The sequence below is a fragment of the Dermochelys coriacea genome, chromosome 1 (assembly GCF_009764565.3).
Source record: "Dermochelys coriacea isolate rDerCor1 chromosome 1, rDerCor1.pri.v4, whole genome shotgun sequence".
NCBI lineage: Eukaryota > Metazoa > Chordata > Testudines > Dermochelyidae > Dermochelys > Dermochelys coriacea.
In genome coordinates this window covers 115924000-115942469 of record NC_050068.2, presented here as the reverse complement: position 1 = coordinate 115942469, position 18470 = coordinate 115924000, and positions in this window count along the sequence as shown.

Sequence of the window (18470 nt, the reverse complement as noted above, 5' to 3'; positions counted from 1 at the left end):
ACTGTCTAAATCAAAGCTATCCAGCTTGTGATTCTAGAGCTGCATGTGGTTTTTTGGAAGCCAGAGATCTGATATGAGCTCCTTTTACTCTTCTTGTGAGAGAACAGGCAGAGTGCAAAGCAGATCCCTTCCCCTCTCTTCAAGCAGCCAGGACATTGGCTTATATATTTATTTTTCTATACAGTATACTCCCAGCAAGCACTGTGTGTGACATTCTACAACATATGTTCATGATATCTTATGATGCATAACAATGTAACTGTAAAATGAATGTGTATCCCACTGTATAGTAGTATGGAGCTTAGTTGGTGCTGAACTGAAGGAACAGTGCTGACGTCGAACATCATAATCAGTAAAATTGCAAGTGACTGATGTAATTCAAACAGGATTATGACTTCATGGAAAGCAGGAGTCAGTTCTGACTTCCTTTGACTACTTCACCTATCTCTCCTTTTACAGAATACAGGACTGTGAATGATGAATGAGCAATGCAACCAACATTTTCAACAGGAAAGCTATCTTTCTTATGCCTGTAACCTATTCACTGAGCAGCTGGCACATGGCTCTAGTGAAGTCATCCTATTCTCCTCCTACCAAAAATTTATTGTGTTGGTGAGATGTCAGTCATATTAATTGGTCTTCTTGATCTGTATGCTTTATTCAGCTATGGAGTATTATGCTAAAATGCCGCCTGATATTTATCAAACACTCCATAACAGCAACTGAAAGGAAAAATGTGGCTTCTGCAACATCACTGCTTTCCTCAGTGTAAGTGGCAGTTTGGGATAGTTTCCTTGTGGCTCTGGAATGTAATAAGGAGATGCATAAGAGTAGAGAATAGTCTCACAGAATAAACATGAAGGTAGTTTGTGTTGCCACAAGCAGATGTGTGCAAAAGTCAGCACTTTCTTTTTTTTCCAAAATATTTTAAAAAGCAAAAAATGTTGTATAACTCAGTGTTCGCAACCAGGGGTACACATACCTCCGGGGGGGCGGGGGGGTTGTATACAAAGGGTCTTCCAGGCGGTACGTCAACTCATGTAGATATTTGCCTAGTTTTACAACAGGCTACATAAATGCACTAGCAAAGTCCGTGCAAACTAAAATTCATGCAAACAATGACTTGTTTGTAGTGCTCTATATACTATACACTGAAATGTGAGTACAATATTTATATTCCAATTGATTTATTTTATAATTATATAGTAAAAATGAGAAAGTAAGTAATTCTGCAGTAATAGTGTGCTATGACACTTTTGTATTTTTCTGTCTGATTTTGGAAGCAAGTTGTTTTTAAGTGAAATGAAACTAGGGAGTATGCAAGACAAATCAGACTCCTGAAAGGGATACATTAGTCTGGAAAGGTAGAGAGCCACCGTTATAACCCACTGGCAGTGAGTTAGAGGTCCTCTTCTGTGCAAGGCTAGGAATTGTTACCCCAGCTTCAAAGCATTAGTTCAAGCTTTAGCCCCTTATATTTTTAGTTCAGTCCCCAGTTCAATCCCTGGTATGTTGAGCAAGATGGTGGCAGTCATATTTGCATTTTACTATACCTTCCAGCATCCTCAAACTACTGCTTACGCAAGTGTTAATGTCCATAAGATGAGTATTTCTATAAGGGATATCATGATAATGTTGACTGACAAATATTCTATGTATTTTCAAATATCACGAAAATCAGTTGAAAATACACAGAATAATATTCTGGGTACTAAATTTGCCTACACTAGATAGGAGTGGGTGGCCGGGGCAATTTTGAAATAAGGAAATGCATGTAAACAAATAGATCAGCCTAGAAATAAGAGAGATGTATTTCAAACAATACAGACCAGCAAAAAAATAACTAATGTGACTAGAATTCTGATAGTAGCCCAAAGCGGTTAGGTGCCCTGTTCTGAATGAAATTCAATGGGAATCATGCAGTAGTTCCTCTGAAAATCTCTGCCTTTATGTTTAAGTTTCTAAAAAGGAGTTTTTATTGTTGTTGTTATGACAGTATCTAAGGACCAACCAAGAACAGGGATTATTGTGACAATAACAATACAGAGTAACAGAAGGTTCCTGGCCTGAAGAGGTTACAATCTAAATAGACAAGACAGACAAAGGGAAGGTGAAAGGGTTTTAGCATACAAGCAGTGTGACCATCTCCATTTGCTAATTTTCCTTCTCTCATAACATAGTCTTATGTAGGTTTCCTTTATTCATTTGTTTTCATCTTATTCAATCAATGAGAGATAGAGTCAGCACACAATTTAGAGGGAAAAAAATTCCTCATTTCAATACAATGTCCTTCTAGGCAGAAAATTATCTATTAAAATATTTTGACTATGGGACAAAAAGTAATATTTGATCCCCTCATCGCCATAATGACAATATAGTACCTTTGCACTGTGGTCTTGATCCAGCTAGTACCCCCCTGTGTTATGTTCAGAGAGGGTGAATTTCTCTCCTGTACAATGTGCCCACACAAGACCTGTTCAGCACTTAAGTCTGAAAATAGTCTTAAGTGGGGTTTAAAAAGTGAGAAGGGCTTATGTGGGGGAAGCCTCTGCATAGAGAGTGTAACAGCAGCACCTTGGACTGGAGAATCATGAATGCTAATGACATGTTGAAGATGTGCTAATCTAAGTAGGAATTTAGTACGTTAGTCAGCTACGTTAAACGTAATAACTTTTGGACTGTTAATTAAAGTAAAACATAGAGCGATTGTGAATTTTAGGGTGCCATCGCAACTCCATCACAATTACTGTATTGCAGTCATCGTATTGCACTGAACAACCAAAACATTTAAGTAATGGTTTTCTTTTCCTTTTTTGCATTTGTGTTTGCCTGCAAAAAAGCATATGTGGTGACGATACAGATACACATTTTAGAGCTGATTGGGAATTTTCCATTAGAAGGATTTTGTGACAGAAATCGGCCTCTTTGCAAAATTGAAATTTTCCACATTTTGCCAGGAATTTTTTTAATATTATTATTTCTCTGTAGGGAAAATTGAAATGAGAGCTGCCCATTGGCCTGCTTTTCTCAATTTCACTTTCTGCCTGCAGGGAGAAAATGAAGTTGATGAGAGCTTTCCAGGGGAGCAGCCTGCAAGCAAAAATATTCCATATTTGTTTGCCCAAAAGGAAATATTTCCAAAAATCTCTTCCCAAAAAAAAATATTCATCACATTTTTGACTTATTTGTCCTGGTTTGGAGGAATTTTTCAGGGAAAAATTTTGCATTTTTGAAAAAAAAGTATTTCCAATTTCCAGACAGCTCTAATGTATATTATTGATCTCTAAAATTCCAATGGTTTGATAGCAGGTGTGAAGTAATGCACCATGTTTGAACATATTTTAGTTTCATTAGTTTGTTGGGGGAGGGATTGTTTTTGGTTTTGTATTGTTGCTGTGATCTATTTACATATTGTAATTTTGCTGTTTTGGAGCACAACGTATATAATACGAAGTCCTGGCTTCATTGAAGTCAATGACAAAAATTCTCATTGCCTTGACTGGCACCAGGATTTCTCCTTTAATTCTTTGCTTTGCAGGCTACTATGTGCTAACTGAGGATTTCCCTAAATTAAATTTTATAGCATCTGTAACTAAACCATTTCTATTTGTAATGTGATTCATACAGAATGTGACACAATATATCTATGACAGGTTTCAGAGTAGCAGCCATGTTAGTCTGTATTGGCAAAAAGAAAAGGAGTACTTGTGGCACCTTAGAGACTAACAAATTTATTAGAGGATAAGCTTTCGTGAGCTACAGCTCACTTCATCGGATGCATTTGGTGGAAAAAACAGAGGAGAGATTTATATACACACACACAGAGAACATGAAACAATGGGTTTATCATACACACTGTAAGGAGAGTGATCACTTAAGATAAGCCATCACCAACAGCAGGGGGGGGAAGGAGGAAAACCTTTCGTGGTGACAAGCAGGTAGGCTAATTCCAGCAGTTAACAAGAATATAAGAGGAACAGTGGGGGGTGGGGTGGGAGGGAGAAATACCATGGGGAAATAGTTTTACTTTGTGTAATGACTCATCCATTCCCAGTCTCTATTCAAGCCTAAGTTAATTGTATCCAGTTTGCAAATTAATTCCAATTCAGCAGTCTCTCGTTGGAGTCTGTTTTTGAAGCTTTTTTGTTGAAGTATAGCCACTCTTAGGTCTGTGATCGAGTGACCAGAGAGATTGAAGTGTTCTCCAACTGGTTTTTGAATGTTATAATTCTTGACGTCTGATTTGTGTCCATTCATTCTTTTACGTAGAGACTGTCCAGTTTGGCCAATGTACATGGCAGAGGGGCATTGCTGGCACATGATGGCATATATCACATTGGAAGATGCGCAGACATTTACAAGCCATTTACAAAACACACTTTGATTCTCTACAAAAGAAAAAGGACACTAAGCTATCTAAACTACTATATGCCACAAAGGGCCACAACAATAGTTCCCGTAACCCATCCAGCAATATTGTTAATCTATCCAACTATACTCTTAGCCCAGCGGAAGAATCTGTCCTATCTCGGGGCCTCTCCTTTTGCCCCTCCACCCCCACGAACATGATACAGTTCTGTGGTGACCTAGAATCCTATTTTCGACGTCTCAGACTCAAGGAATATTTCCAACACACCTCTGACCAACATATTAACCCACAGAGACCTTCCTGCCAACACTACAAAAAGAAGGATTCTGGGTGGACTCCTCCTGAAGGTCGAAACAGCAGCCTGGATTTCTACATAGACTGCTTCCGCCGACGTGCACGAGCTGAAATTGTGGAAAAGCAGCATCGCTTACCCCATAACCTCAGCCATGCAGAACACAGTGCCATCCACAGCCTCAGAAACAACTCTGACATCATAATCAAAAAGGCTGACAAAGGAGGAGCTGTTGTCATCATGAATAGGTCGGAGTATGAACAAGAGGCTACTAGGCAGCTCTCCAACACCACTTTCTACAAGCCATTACCCTCTGATCCCACTGAGAGTTACCAAAAGAAACTACAGCATTTGCTCAAGAAACTCCCTGAAAAAGCACAAGAACAAATCCGCACAGACACACGCCTGGAGCCCCGACCTGGGGTATTCTATCTGCTACCCAAGATCCATAAACCTGGAAATCCTGGACGCCCCATCATCTCAGGCATTGGCACCCTGACAGCAGGATTGTCTGGCTATGTAGACTCCCTCCTCAGGCCCTTCGTTACCAGCACTCCCAGCTATCTTCGAGACACCACCGATTTCCTGAGGAAACTACAGTCCATTGGTGATCTTCCTAAAAACACCATCCTAGCCACTATGGATGTAGAAGCCCTCTACACCAACATTCCACACAAAGATGGACTACAAGCCGTCAGGAACAGTATCCCCGATACTGTCACGGCTAACCTGGTGGCAGAACTTTGTGACTTTGTCCTGACCCATAACTATTTCACATTTGGTGACAATGTATACCTTCAAATCAGCGGCACTGCGATGGGTACCCGCATGGCCCCACCGTATGCCAACATTTTTATGGCTGACTTAGAACAACGCTTCCTCAGCTCTCGTCCCCTAATGCCCCTACTCTACTTGCGCTACATTGATGACATCTTCATCATCTGGACCCATGGAAAAGAAGCTCTTGAGGAATTCCACCATGATTTCAACAATTTCCATCCCACCATCAACCTCAGCCTGGACCAGTCCACACAAGAGATCCACTTCCTGGACACTACGGTGCTAATAAGCGATGGTCACATAAACACCACCCTATATCGGAAACCTACTGACCGCTATTCCTACCTACATGCCTCTAGCTTTCATCCAGATCATACCACTCGATCCATTGTCTACAGCCAAGCGCTACGATATAACCGCATTTGCTCCAACCCCTCAGACAGAGACAAACACCTACAAGATCTCTATCATGCATTCCTACAACTACAATACCCACCTGCTGAAGTGAAGAAACAGATTGACAGAGCCAGAAGAATACCCAGAAGTCACCTACTACAGGACAGGCCCAACAAAGAAAACAGCAGAACGCCACTAGCCATCACCTTCAGCCCCCAACTAAAACCTCTCCAACGCATCATCAAGGATCTACAACCTATCCTGAAGGACGAGCCATCGCTCTCTCAGATCTTGGGAGACAGACCAGTCCTTGCTTACAGACAGCCCCCCAATCTGAAGCAAATACTCACCAGCAACCACACACCACACAACAGAACCACTAACCCAGGAACCTATCCTTGCAACAAAGCCCGTTGCCAACTCTGTCCACATATCTATTCAGGGGATACCATCATAGGGCCTAATCACATCAGCCACACTATCAGAGGCTCGTTCACCTGCGCATCTACCAATGTGATATATGCCATCATGTGCCAGCAATGCCCCTCTGCCATGTACATTGGCCAAACTGGACAGTCTCTACGTAAAAGAATGAATGGACACAAATCAGACGTCAAGAATTATAACATTCAAAAACCAGTTGGAGAACACTTCAATCTCTCTGGTCACTCGATCACAGACCTAAGAGTGGCTATACTTCAACAAAAAAGCTTCAAAAACAGACTCCAACGAGAGACTGCTGAATTGGAATTAATTTGCAAACTGGATACAATTAACTTAGGCTTGAATAGAGACTGGGAATGGATGAGTCATTACACAAAGTAAAACTATTTCCCCATGGTATTTCTCCCTCCCACCCCACCCCCCACTGTTCCTCTTATATTCTTGTTAACTGCTGGAATTAGCCTACCTGCTTGTCACCACGAAAGGTTTTCCTCCTTCCCCCCCCTGCTGTTGGTGATGGCTTATCTTAAGTGATCACTCTCCTTACAGTGTGTATGATAAACCCATTGTTTCATGTTCTCTGTGTGTGTGTATATAAATCTCTCCTCTGTTTTTTCCACCAAATGCATCCGATGAAGTGAGCTGTAGCTCACGAAAGCTTATGCTCTAATAAATTTGTTAGTCTCTAAGGTGCCACAAGTAATATATCTATGTGTTTCATGTTATTACATGCTCCATAATCTCACATATTCATGTATTATATTTATCGTATTCTCAACCACTGGGGCCAAGCCTGCACTCCTTGCATATTTGAATTCCTGTTAACTTCAGTGGGAACGTTGGGTGCACCAGAAATGCAGGACCAGGCTGTCCAACACTGTGGAAATGACATACTATGACAATGCACTCTATAGAGGCATTGTGCTTCACTCTGCATAGGATGAAACTCTGATGGACTGAGTTTTCTCAACACCTGCATCTTTTTCATCAGAATTACCACAAATTTGGAACTCCCTGACACAAGAATCACTAGACATACAACCGCCTACAGAACTAAATGTAAAAGTTGCATCTCTTCACATCAGCTTTCTTATAATAAATGCTCAGAATGAGAATCTGATACATCAATTGAAGGAAAACATGTACCCATCCTCCCCACTAGCACTGGTTGAAAATTTTATGTCAAAACTGTTTTTTGATGAAAAACTGCATTTTCAATCAAATGTTAATGAAAAGTTTCTTCTTCCCTTGACTTTATTTTTTTTCCATTAAAAACAAAGACAAAAAAACCACAAAAGAATGTCCATTGTTCTCTGTGAGGCAGAGTTCCCAACTGATCTACATCTCCCATGATTTACCACAGCCAGGACACCCATGATGTATCACATCTCCTCACCAAGAGAGGAGATTGTAGGTCACCATGGGGGATGGAGATCTGACCAGGGAATCCAGTCTATAGAAGTGAATGGCAGCAGGAGGCGTCCAAACTATAGTTTCCACTTGGAACAGTGGCAACATTTTCAAATTGATATATTTTGGTTTTTGACTTTTCACTGAAAATTCAAAAAAAATTTGCAAGTTAAAAATGCCAACCAGCTCTACTCAGCATAGCCAGGACTGATGAGAGTGGATGGAAGCAGGGGAGAATTGTACTGGGGCCCTGAGCTGAGGGTTCCCCCCAAATGTCTAACTTGGGTGAAATGGGAAGGAAGGTGGGTCTCAGTGAACATGATTTACCAGGACCCTAAATTTTCCTCAGTGAGTCTGACTATAGCATCAGGCTGGAGGAAGCATACAAACTTTTAGACTTACTTCTTACTTTCCATAACTTTGGCTGAGCTCAGATATCATGGTGACGATCATGTTATTAATATCCTAAGTAGATAATTGTGCAGATGTATCAGATAGACGCTGTGGTGAAAATTGTGATTGTCAATTCTTATCTAAAACATACATTTATAAAAGTCTTAAATATGATCTGTCTAGAGTGTTGTATTCAACTTACGATGAATATTTTTGTCCAAAATTATAATTAGAACTGTATAATTGTTGCATTGATCCTTTACAATCAAATATTAAATGCTTTGTTTGCAGTAACTACTATTTTATTTTTAATAATTAGATACATGGGACACTTTACTGTAAAACAGAAAACTGTTCTGCCCACTGTCAGTTGAGTGTATATCAAATTTTAATGAAAAAGGATCAATAAACTGTCTCAAAATTCACCATCATCTACTGCATTCAGCTCGCCCCATATAACATGTAATAAGCTAAATTTTAGTTTATGTGACCATTTACAACTAGTACTAATGCCTGAAAAATTGTAATCTTGCAATAGTTCACATAACCAGTCAATAGGCTCAAAACCACAATTGTACGCCTTAACTGAAAAACTCCTACATTTTAAAACCTAGGTAAAACCAAAGTGGGGCACAGAAGTTATGTTAATTAAAATATATTATCAATAGTTTAGATCCTAGCCCTGACCCAATGGCTATTCACTTCCACTTTGGCTGTAGTACTCAGCATTTTTCAGGATTTGGCCATTATATTTTTAGTGCAAAAAATAAGCTAATCTAGTTAAAAGAATTTTGATATTGAATGTCCCATTAATACACTTGGAATTACTCACAGGTGTTGCCTGTTTAATTAATTTTTCCATTCTCTATTAGCACCTTTACTTCTATTTATAGAGTAGTATGTTCCAGAGGTACTATAGAACTAGCTGGAGCATCTGCCTTGTAATACAAACCTCCCATGTATTTACTGGTGAATTCCAAAGTAATGATGATTGGGGTATGGTGGGGGAGACTGGAGGAGGAAGGTAGGTTTAGGAAGCTGCCATGGTGACAGGAAGAATTTGACTGAGAAACTTTAGTCTTTGCTCTTCTTTCTTCCATTCATCACAATAACCTTCATCTCTGAGATTATGAAGAGAAGAAATGCCATGTGATGTCGGAAAATCATTAATGAAGCTAGTGATAGTTTTCTTCCCAAATACCTCATCTAAAGCTTGACCATGGAAGGTGCAATGCATCAGAATTCACACAGAAGTTAGTTAAAGTTTTGGGTACTTCTCTTTCAAGATCAGGACTTTCAAGATATTTAGTAAAAAGAAAAGGAGTACTTGTGGCACCTTAGAGACTAACAAATTTATTTGAGCATAAGCTTTCATGAGCTACAGCTCACTTCATCAGATGCATCCGAAGTGAAGTGAAGTGAGCTGTAGCTCATGAAAGCTTATGCTCAAATAAATTTGTTAGTCTCTAAGATGCCACAAGTACTCCTTTTCTTTTTGCGAATACAGTCTAACACGGCTGCTACTCTGAAACAAGATATTTAGTAAGCAATTTCATGTTAAAAACCAGTGGTGTCAGACTTGACCCACAACAGTTCTTCTCAAATAATAGAGAGATTTTTTTCCTCGAAAGTGATGTCAGAAGGGAACCCACTTTGTATATATTTCCAGCCCCATTCTTGCTACTATTGATTTAATGAGAAACAAGAATGAACCCTATAGTGGAAAAGCTCCTTCCATTTTTGAATGGTTCAGGTTAGGGTAAAGAAAAAGCAACTTGAGAAGGAATTTCATATTGAGGAGGGAGAACTCTTTTTGACTGTTCTGATTTCCTGGAGACCAGTTGCTTAGAATGTCTTTGAATATATGATATAGACAAGGGTTGGTACCAGATACCAGAGGATAAGTTGTATGAAACACCAGGTCATTGATTTTTTTGAAACATGATTATTAACGACTTGATAACCTTTTCAATAAAGGGAACATTCATCATAGATTACTTCTAAAAAGTATCTGTAAATTGTTTAATGCAGATTCAAAAATAAATGCTACAGGATATATTAAGATATTTCCTTAAAGTGAAATGATTGTACTGTAACTGAAAACTGTTTGTTTTTTTAATGTTCTTCCACAAGTTCTTAATCTTGGCAACTCCAAAGACTTTGAAGTTTGTGGTTTTATTTCATGACAGAGCATCATTTCGGTTTTTTAATCAATTTATTTTAAGGCTCAGATGTGAATTGTGTGTGTGTGTGTGTGTGTGTGTGAAGTTCACTATTAGGGACCTCCCTTAAGTTTTGAGTGTTTTAGAATCTTTCCAGGCAACATAGAAATAGATCTTGCAAAGTGCTGTGTGCCTGCAACTCCCACTGAAGTCAGGGGACAGATTTCTTCCCTTCTATGAGTGGTTCCATACTTCTGAAGTGACCTATATCTAGATCTGAAAATATAATTTCCAGCAAATAATTGGGGCTGATTTTTGCATTATTTTCTATATTCTCAAATTGTACGCAGACAGCTCACAATTATCTTACATTTTTCCATTATATAAAATTATCCACCAAATAATTTTGATAACCATTCACCTGTGGACTGGGCATGAGCAGTTAGCTGTAAGTAATTTTATTCAAAATCTGAGTTGGGTTGCTTAGCGGCAATTGGATATTTAGGTCACAGAAGGTTGTTTCTCTTCCTTTTTTGGTGAGTGTAACTCTTAAAGTCAGGCTGTGAACACGTACAGTTGCAAATTCATAAAGCTTGCCATACTGGAATATTCTTCAATAGTCACTTAAAATTTTGTTTCCATGTACATTCCGACCAGTCAACTCATTTCCAGAAAGTGAACACAAAAGAGTCATGAACTCAATCAGATTGCTGTATATTTCCAATAAAAGTCATGGACTTTATTTTGCAGTTATCACCCTGCTCTGGTATTATTCTTTAAAATTCCTACAACTCTGCTGACCAACCACATGTGTTTTGAATGAGGAGAGGGAGAGTTAAGAACTCATTTTATCCTCCCACAGAGTCCTTACTTTCAGTGGAAAACTTTACCTTGAAATTGTTCTACCCCCTTGTATTTCACATGGATGGTTATTAGTACTGGACATTTCTGAAATAAACATGCAGGATGAAGCCAACAACACAGAGGCTACATTAGCCTCTCTTTTTAGCAGGTTCAATGGAAGGATATTTAAGACTTATAATGGAGCTTCAAGAGAGTACAGTGACAAACTGAAGTTCTAATAGAAAAGATGAGAGCAGAGGGACCAAATCAGTACTGATATTTATACAGCAGAAAGAAATCCTGACTCCGTATCAGTGGTCAGGTTACCCAAGCCAAATGGCAAAAGGATAAAGTAATGCTGTGAAACAGACATATACAATTTACAGTAAGATTTTAGATTTTGCTTATAAAATTCTCCCACCAGGGAAGACATTCTTTAAATAGTTGATGGAAATCTCTTCTGCTTTCAGCCCTTCCTGCACCATTTCATTTAAATGGTCTGAAAGTGTATTTGATAGGATTTTCCTTCCATATTCAAACATGATGTCTCAGCAGTGCGACCCATCACTTGATGTATCAGACCTACCTGGGGGTAAGGTTTTCAAGTGCATTTCCTGGTTTCCTCTTACCCATGGCATCTGCCATGTCAGTGGAGATAGCTGAGAATAAAAAGAAATGCAACTTTTAAAAGAGTAAATAGTATTCCTAATATTAGCCACAATCATTAAGGGAGGTGGGGCGGAGGGGTCAGACTACAAGACAATAAGCCAGTAGCCAACATTTTGAATAAATAATGAACCAAAGCAAAATTAGCCATGCATCTAATTGGGACATTTTCACAGCACTGCTTGAGGCACAGAATACTTTTCCAGGCTAGATATGTGCTGGGCAAAATTAATCAGATAATCAGTTTCCATTCTCATCTCCAATTTAAAACATTCTGTGTTGGCTCTGTGGTTAAGAAGACTTTACCTTTATTGCCAATGGGTTTTTGGTGATAAAAAGAAATGTTAATTGTAAGTAGACTGTGACACCCCGTTCAATGAATAGCTGTAAAAGGTGATTTTGTGAATGTGCATTTGAAAGCTTAGGTTAGGCTGAGTGTTCTTATTAAATAATTAGAAAATAATAGGAATTCAGACTAGCATACTAGCAGATGCAGCCTCCATCCCTGATCATGGCAATTTTGAGGACCCTGGTATAGACTTTAAGAGCCCCTCCCTCCAAAATCATATTGTTTAGAAGAGTTATGGAGACTTGGCAAGTCCAAGAGGAAAATTAGCACTCCAATGTCAGCAAATTACCATTATACTATTAAATAAGATTAGGCTTAGGCAGATTAGATTTTTATTGATAAATGTCAGTAAAAGTCAATTTCACTGTACACAGACAAACCGACGCAAACGCGTATCCATTGATAATTGAAATTTACAGATAGACAAAGTAAGAAAAATGCTGTCTGAGAACTTTTTAGAGTTTGATTTAAGGATATTTACTTTGTATATTTTGATATATTATGTTGACAATTTGTTTTTTAACTGTTAGAAAGCTTTAACCCTTTCAATCTCAATATCTGCTATCATTAAATAATTAGTATGAGCCCCCCCTCATAATTCCCCACATTATGAAAATTTAAATCAATAAAAATGAAAAATTGCTTAAAAATCTGTCAAAGTTTTAAAATAATACTGAATTCTGCCAAGCCTGAGTAAGATGGAAATCTTACCAGAAGTATGTTATGGGATCCTATTGTATGGAGTAGTCAGATTACTAGCCTTTATCAAAGGTTTTTATGTCTAAGTTGGTTCCAGATTCAGAACTTTTGAAAGCACAAATATCTTTGGAAGGAAAACATACATTTTCCAGCAGAAGAATGTATTTTAGGAATTAGATCACCAAACTCATTAAAGAAAGATCCTGAAAATCCTGATTCCTGAATATTAAAAGGCACTGAGTGTGCCTGAGTAGGCATTTGCTACTTTGTTGACTAATGATATAGTAATGAAGAGCCCCGAATAATTGTCAATCTGCTGCAATGTTAGGAGGGCGGTTGTGGACTAGCTCCTCACCTCTGCCAGACCACCACTCGGGCCAGGTGAAGAGGAAAATGAATTAATGTCATCAGTGTCCACAAACTGATTCAGTCCCTGGTGTAACTGAGAAAAGATAACAATGAGACTGTAAACCACACCATCTTGTACTTGATCCAGGATCACCAGAGCACATGCCACATCTACATGGTACAATCCCAATACGCCTCCTATGTCTGGTGGAGGATCCAGAAGACAGTAGCACAGAGATGGCCACGCTGACCCAGTGTTAGCTGAGGAATCCTCAGGTGTCTCTTTAGGGGATATTTAACGCATAGATTTACAGCCCTTGGAGTGGCAAGAAGGGATCAGAATATGGGCCAGAAACTGGCCTTTTAGTTGAAGTGGGAATGGACAAAACCATCTGAATAAAATAGGAACCAACCCATGCTTTCCTTCACACTGAATGTTAATTGAAGGCTTTTCTCAGTTTTAAAAATGTTTGGTTAACTTTTTTAAGTTTATTTTTTCTTTTTTCCTGGACATAGGCAGATGCCTAAACTGGAACAATGAAATATTACAAGAAACTATTCTTGACAGGTGTGTGACCTGGCCAGAATGAAGGAGCCCTGGAAATTCTGTGTGAAAGCCAGCTCTTACAAGATTCATAGCCTGATACCTTTTAAACCAATGAGTTTTATAATGAACTTTGGCAAAAACACACAAGATGCTTACCAGAACCAAATCCCCACACTTTTGAAGGTTCACCCAGCACTAATTTGAACCTATCCAACTACGGTCCATAATAATTCTACATATATCAGATCAAGTGGATTTAAAATAAATGTAATAAAAATGTGGTACTATAGAAGGTAGTCCAGTAATATAAAATATAAAACCAGCTCTATCTTACCTATTTATTTGGAATCTTATCTTGCAGAGGAGAAGGTGGTTTAAAATGTGATCGATCAGAACATTTGCTATTGGTAACAATTTACCTCTTCTTTTGTAGATTGGGAACAATTAGATATACATTTAGAAAGCCAACAGAGACATTTTTTGTATTTATTCTATTGTGTTTATATCAACAACAAAAAACAGTCTGTAAAAAAATGCAGATAGCACACAACTAGACATAAATACACTGACACAGAAAGAAAGGTAGAAAACAGGCTCAATTGAGTTCCCTTACAGAAGACCTATGGCTAAATCCTTGGTGTAAATATATTGACTTCAGTAGGGTCAACTAAGGATGAATTTGGATCCTATCCTTTAGAGTCCTAACCAGCCTAGAGAGAATAATCTGATAAACAGATAACACTAGATTATAGAGCAGAAAACCAAGCACTAAAACAACTTGAACTTCTTTGTTCCTAAAATTGATTTGTGGGACCTTAAGAAACCTCAGAGGCAATTGATCCAAGTGTCAAACAGATTAGTATATAGTTAATATACTTCTGCTTCTTTGTTTGAATTCTGGTGATCAGGGATATTCTCATTGGGTTTGATTCTGACCTCACACACCATTAACTTTATTCAAGTTACTCCTAATTTACACTGAAGTAAGTGAGATCAGAATCAAACCCCTAGTTCCAAATACCCAAGAATATCCATCGGTGCTTTAATCATACAACCCTTACAAAGAAATACTAAACTAATCTACTGTTATGGCCCCAAACATGGCAGCTTGTAATTGTTTAGGACTATTCACGTAGAAAAATGTAGAATTATTTTTTTCCATGCGAACTGTGGGGGTGAGGAGGGTATTTTTCCATGGGATCACCAAATCTCACTTGCCATTTTAGCTTTGCTGCTGGGAAGAAGTAATTTCCTGTGACTGTGTCAAATCTTTAAATGCTTTATTTTGAATTCCAAGCACATATTTCACCCATGCTTGTCCTCAGATCTATTTTTCAACTGAAAACAAAGTACTATAGTCACAGAGGGGCTGTCTGCCAAAATACAAGAAAAAAAAAAGAAAGATTAAAACCACCCTGGTTAAATGGCAATGTTCAGGAGTGAATTATCACAAATTATGCTCATAGAAAGGAACAAACTTTCTGTCTTGATGTCTCATTGTAAGATCAGGAGGAAGAATTGTGGTTCTAGACCACCTTTCTGTGCTCCCAGTTGTGGGACTGACCAGGGGTCTGCCAACCCTAGCATCACTTAAAATATCAGAAGGGCTGTTCTGAATCATACCAATAGTAACTGCTCTTTAGGGACCATTTCACCAGCTAGGAATCACCGGAGCACACTGCGCTCTTGTCACACTCCTTCCCATCCCAAGCCCACCCCAGTCTTCTCATGGACCATATGCTGGGGGGAATCCCCAAGTGCCTCTTTAGAGGCAGCTTTCTAGCTGATTTGTCTTGCCTGAGCAGTACAAAGTAACAAGAAGGGGGTTTGAAGAACTCACAAATGCAGCATTCTCAGGATTTTTTAGTCAACAGTTTTGTCAGCAGTTTCAGTCAAAGGGTTCATAGTATCTCCTTGGCAGGGGCATAGCCATGAGTGGGTCTGGGCCCACCCACTTTGCATCCAGGACCACCCAAATCTGAGCAGGGGTATAGTGCTGTCACAGCAGCCCAGAGCATCACTTGGGCACCTGAAATCCAGGATGGAGCTATGCGCCCGCCCTTCAAAAAGCTATGCTCTGGCAGCTCTGCCTTGCCATTTTCTGAGCCCTCCATGCACGTGCCCAGCTCGGCAGATGAAGCCCTATGTCTGGGGGCACCAGAGCTAGGAAGAGGCCATGGCATTGGGGAGAAGCTGAGCTACCACAGCCTAGAATTAAGACTGTGGCTAAAGGGAGAGATCCTGGCATTCATATGTTTCTTGTTTTGGTGATTACTACGGTCATTGGTCTCTTGGTTTGTTCACAAGAGTGCCAGTTGTTTCTAGGTGCTAAAAAGCCAATATGCCATTTTTAAATTTCCTCCATACCAGGGTTCCTAGTGGCAGAATTTGTTAGACCCGTCTTGAATCAAGACCAAAGAATGATGTTTATTTGATTTCTGAATAGTAAATAAGAACATAAAAATAGCCATACTGAGTCAGACCAGTGGTCCATCTAGCCCGGTATCCTGACTTCTGACATTGGACTATGCCAGATGCTTCAGAGGGAATTGAACAAAAAAAAAAGGAAAATTATCAAGTGATCCATCTCCTGTCGCCCAGTCCCACCTTCTGGCAGTCAGAGGTTTAGGGACACCCAGAGCATGGGATTGCATCCCTGACCATCTTGGCTAATAGACCTGTCATCCATGAACTTATCTAATTCTTTTCTGAACCCATTTATAGTTTTGGTCTTTACAGCATCCCCTGGCAACGAGTTACACAGGTTGACTGTGTGTTGTGTGAAAAAGTACCGCCTTATGTTTGTTTTAAACCTGCTGCCTATTAATTTCACTGGCTGATCCTTGGTTCTTGTGCTACATGAAAGGGTAAATAACACTTTCACTTTCTCTACACCATTCATGATTTTATAGACCTCTATCATATTCCTCCCCCCCACCCCCACATAGTCATATTTTTTCTAAGAATAATAGTTCCAGTCTTTTTAAATCTGTCATCATATGGAAGCTGTTCCATACCCCTAATCATTTTAGCTGCTGTTTTACTGAGTAAACGTGGTCCCCCCAGAAGTCCTGTCATTAGTGTTGTTTTCACTTATCCATATTGCAAGCACATTTTATAGCGCTGTTTGCAGGTTATTCAGCTCCTTGGCTCTATGGATGATGAGATTTACCAAGGATAATCATACATACTTTAATGTTATCTCAAGTTGCATAATAACATCTACAGTTAACTCAAGTCCATTGTCATTTTGGAAGATATACAAAGCATATACCATAACAGAACTAGAATAAATATCCCAATAGCACCTACAGGCCTCATCAGGGTTGGGGGCCCATTGTGCTAGGTACTGAACTACTCCAACAAGCTTACAACCTAAGTACATGTTGAGAGACAGATGGTGGATACAACTAACAGGCAAAAGGGGCACAAGGAAACAGATTATTATGATTAGCATAATAAGCAGCAGTGATAGCACCCCAGCTACCCAGCCTTTGATGGTTGTTTTGCAAGCATCACAGGAGAGGGAGTTTTAAGGAGAATAACTGAATGGTGGCTTGTATTTTTACAGGATTTCTTCCCAGGGATAAGGAGTGGCCTGGGCAGAAGCACAAAAGTGTTTGAAATAAAATTTGAGTGTTGAGTGATAGAGACTGGAATCATTGAGAGACAAGAGGTGGGGGGTCCATGGCTAGATAGTGTAAACAGCAAAAAGATTTTTGAAGTGGAGGTGCTATGCCAGGAAGGGTCCTAAAGTAAAAGACAAGTAGTTTGTCTAATGCAGTGGGAAGTGGGTAGCCAGTGTAGGGATCCAAACAGGGGAGTGACATGTTCAGAGCAAGAAGCCAGAAAGATGACTTTTGTGGCATTTTTTTTTAATAAGAATGGCAAGATGGCATTTGTCGAAACCAGAAAGTCAGGTTTGCAGTAGTCTAGATGTGAGGTCATGGGACCTGGACAAAAACTTTAGTTTTGTTGACAGAGGAGAAAAGGCAGAATCTTAGAGATGTTGTCCAGGAAGAAGCAGCAAAAATATCTATCAACTGATACCCAATCTTGACTGCATGTTTAGAATGACAGTGATTACAGAATACAAACTTTAGCCAAATGGTTCTTGTGTATACTTAGCCATTTGTATGAGACTATGACACTTGGCTGCATATCTGTGAAATCAGCTTGTCTTTGTCCTCAAAGTGAATAATCCTCATTTTAACTTGACAAAAATACTTTTTGAGTTTGGCCTCTTAGCTTTAGGAAGACATTCTGTGTGTGAAGTCTCACAGACTCTCTTGGGACATCTCCATTATTGCTTTTCAAATTCTTTCATCATTCTATCATATCCACCCTGCCCTGTGACAATATGAGTTTGATTTATGACATCATATATATCTTCTGTCCTAAGGAAAAAAAAAGACACTGAAAATCCAGGCCCTTGTCATCTGGCTTAGTCTTCTTAATGATTATTTTCCATAAAACCACACAGTAGGATCTGAAAAAATACTTAAATAAAATTAAGCCATATATTACAGTAAAATATTTTGTTCTTTTTTTATTTTGAAATGAAACTTGAATAATTTCACTTTCATGAATATTTGCTTATTTTCACAGAAACATTCCTCTCAGCGATCATGAATATGAAAGTGCAACAGCATACTACATTATTAAACTGAACCTTCTATTTTGCAATAGCCTGTTCACTTTGGAGGTCAGAGAGGGTGGCAAAGCTGTCTTTTCAAGTAATTGCCTTATAAACATGTCCCTAGCCACTGTTT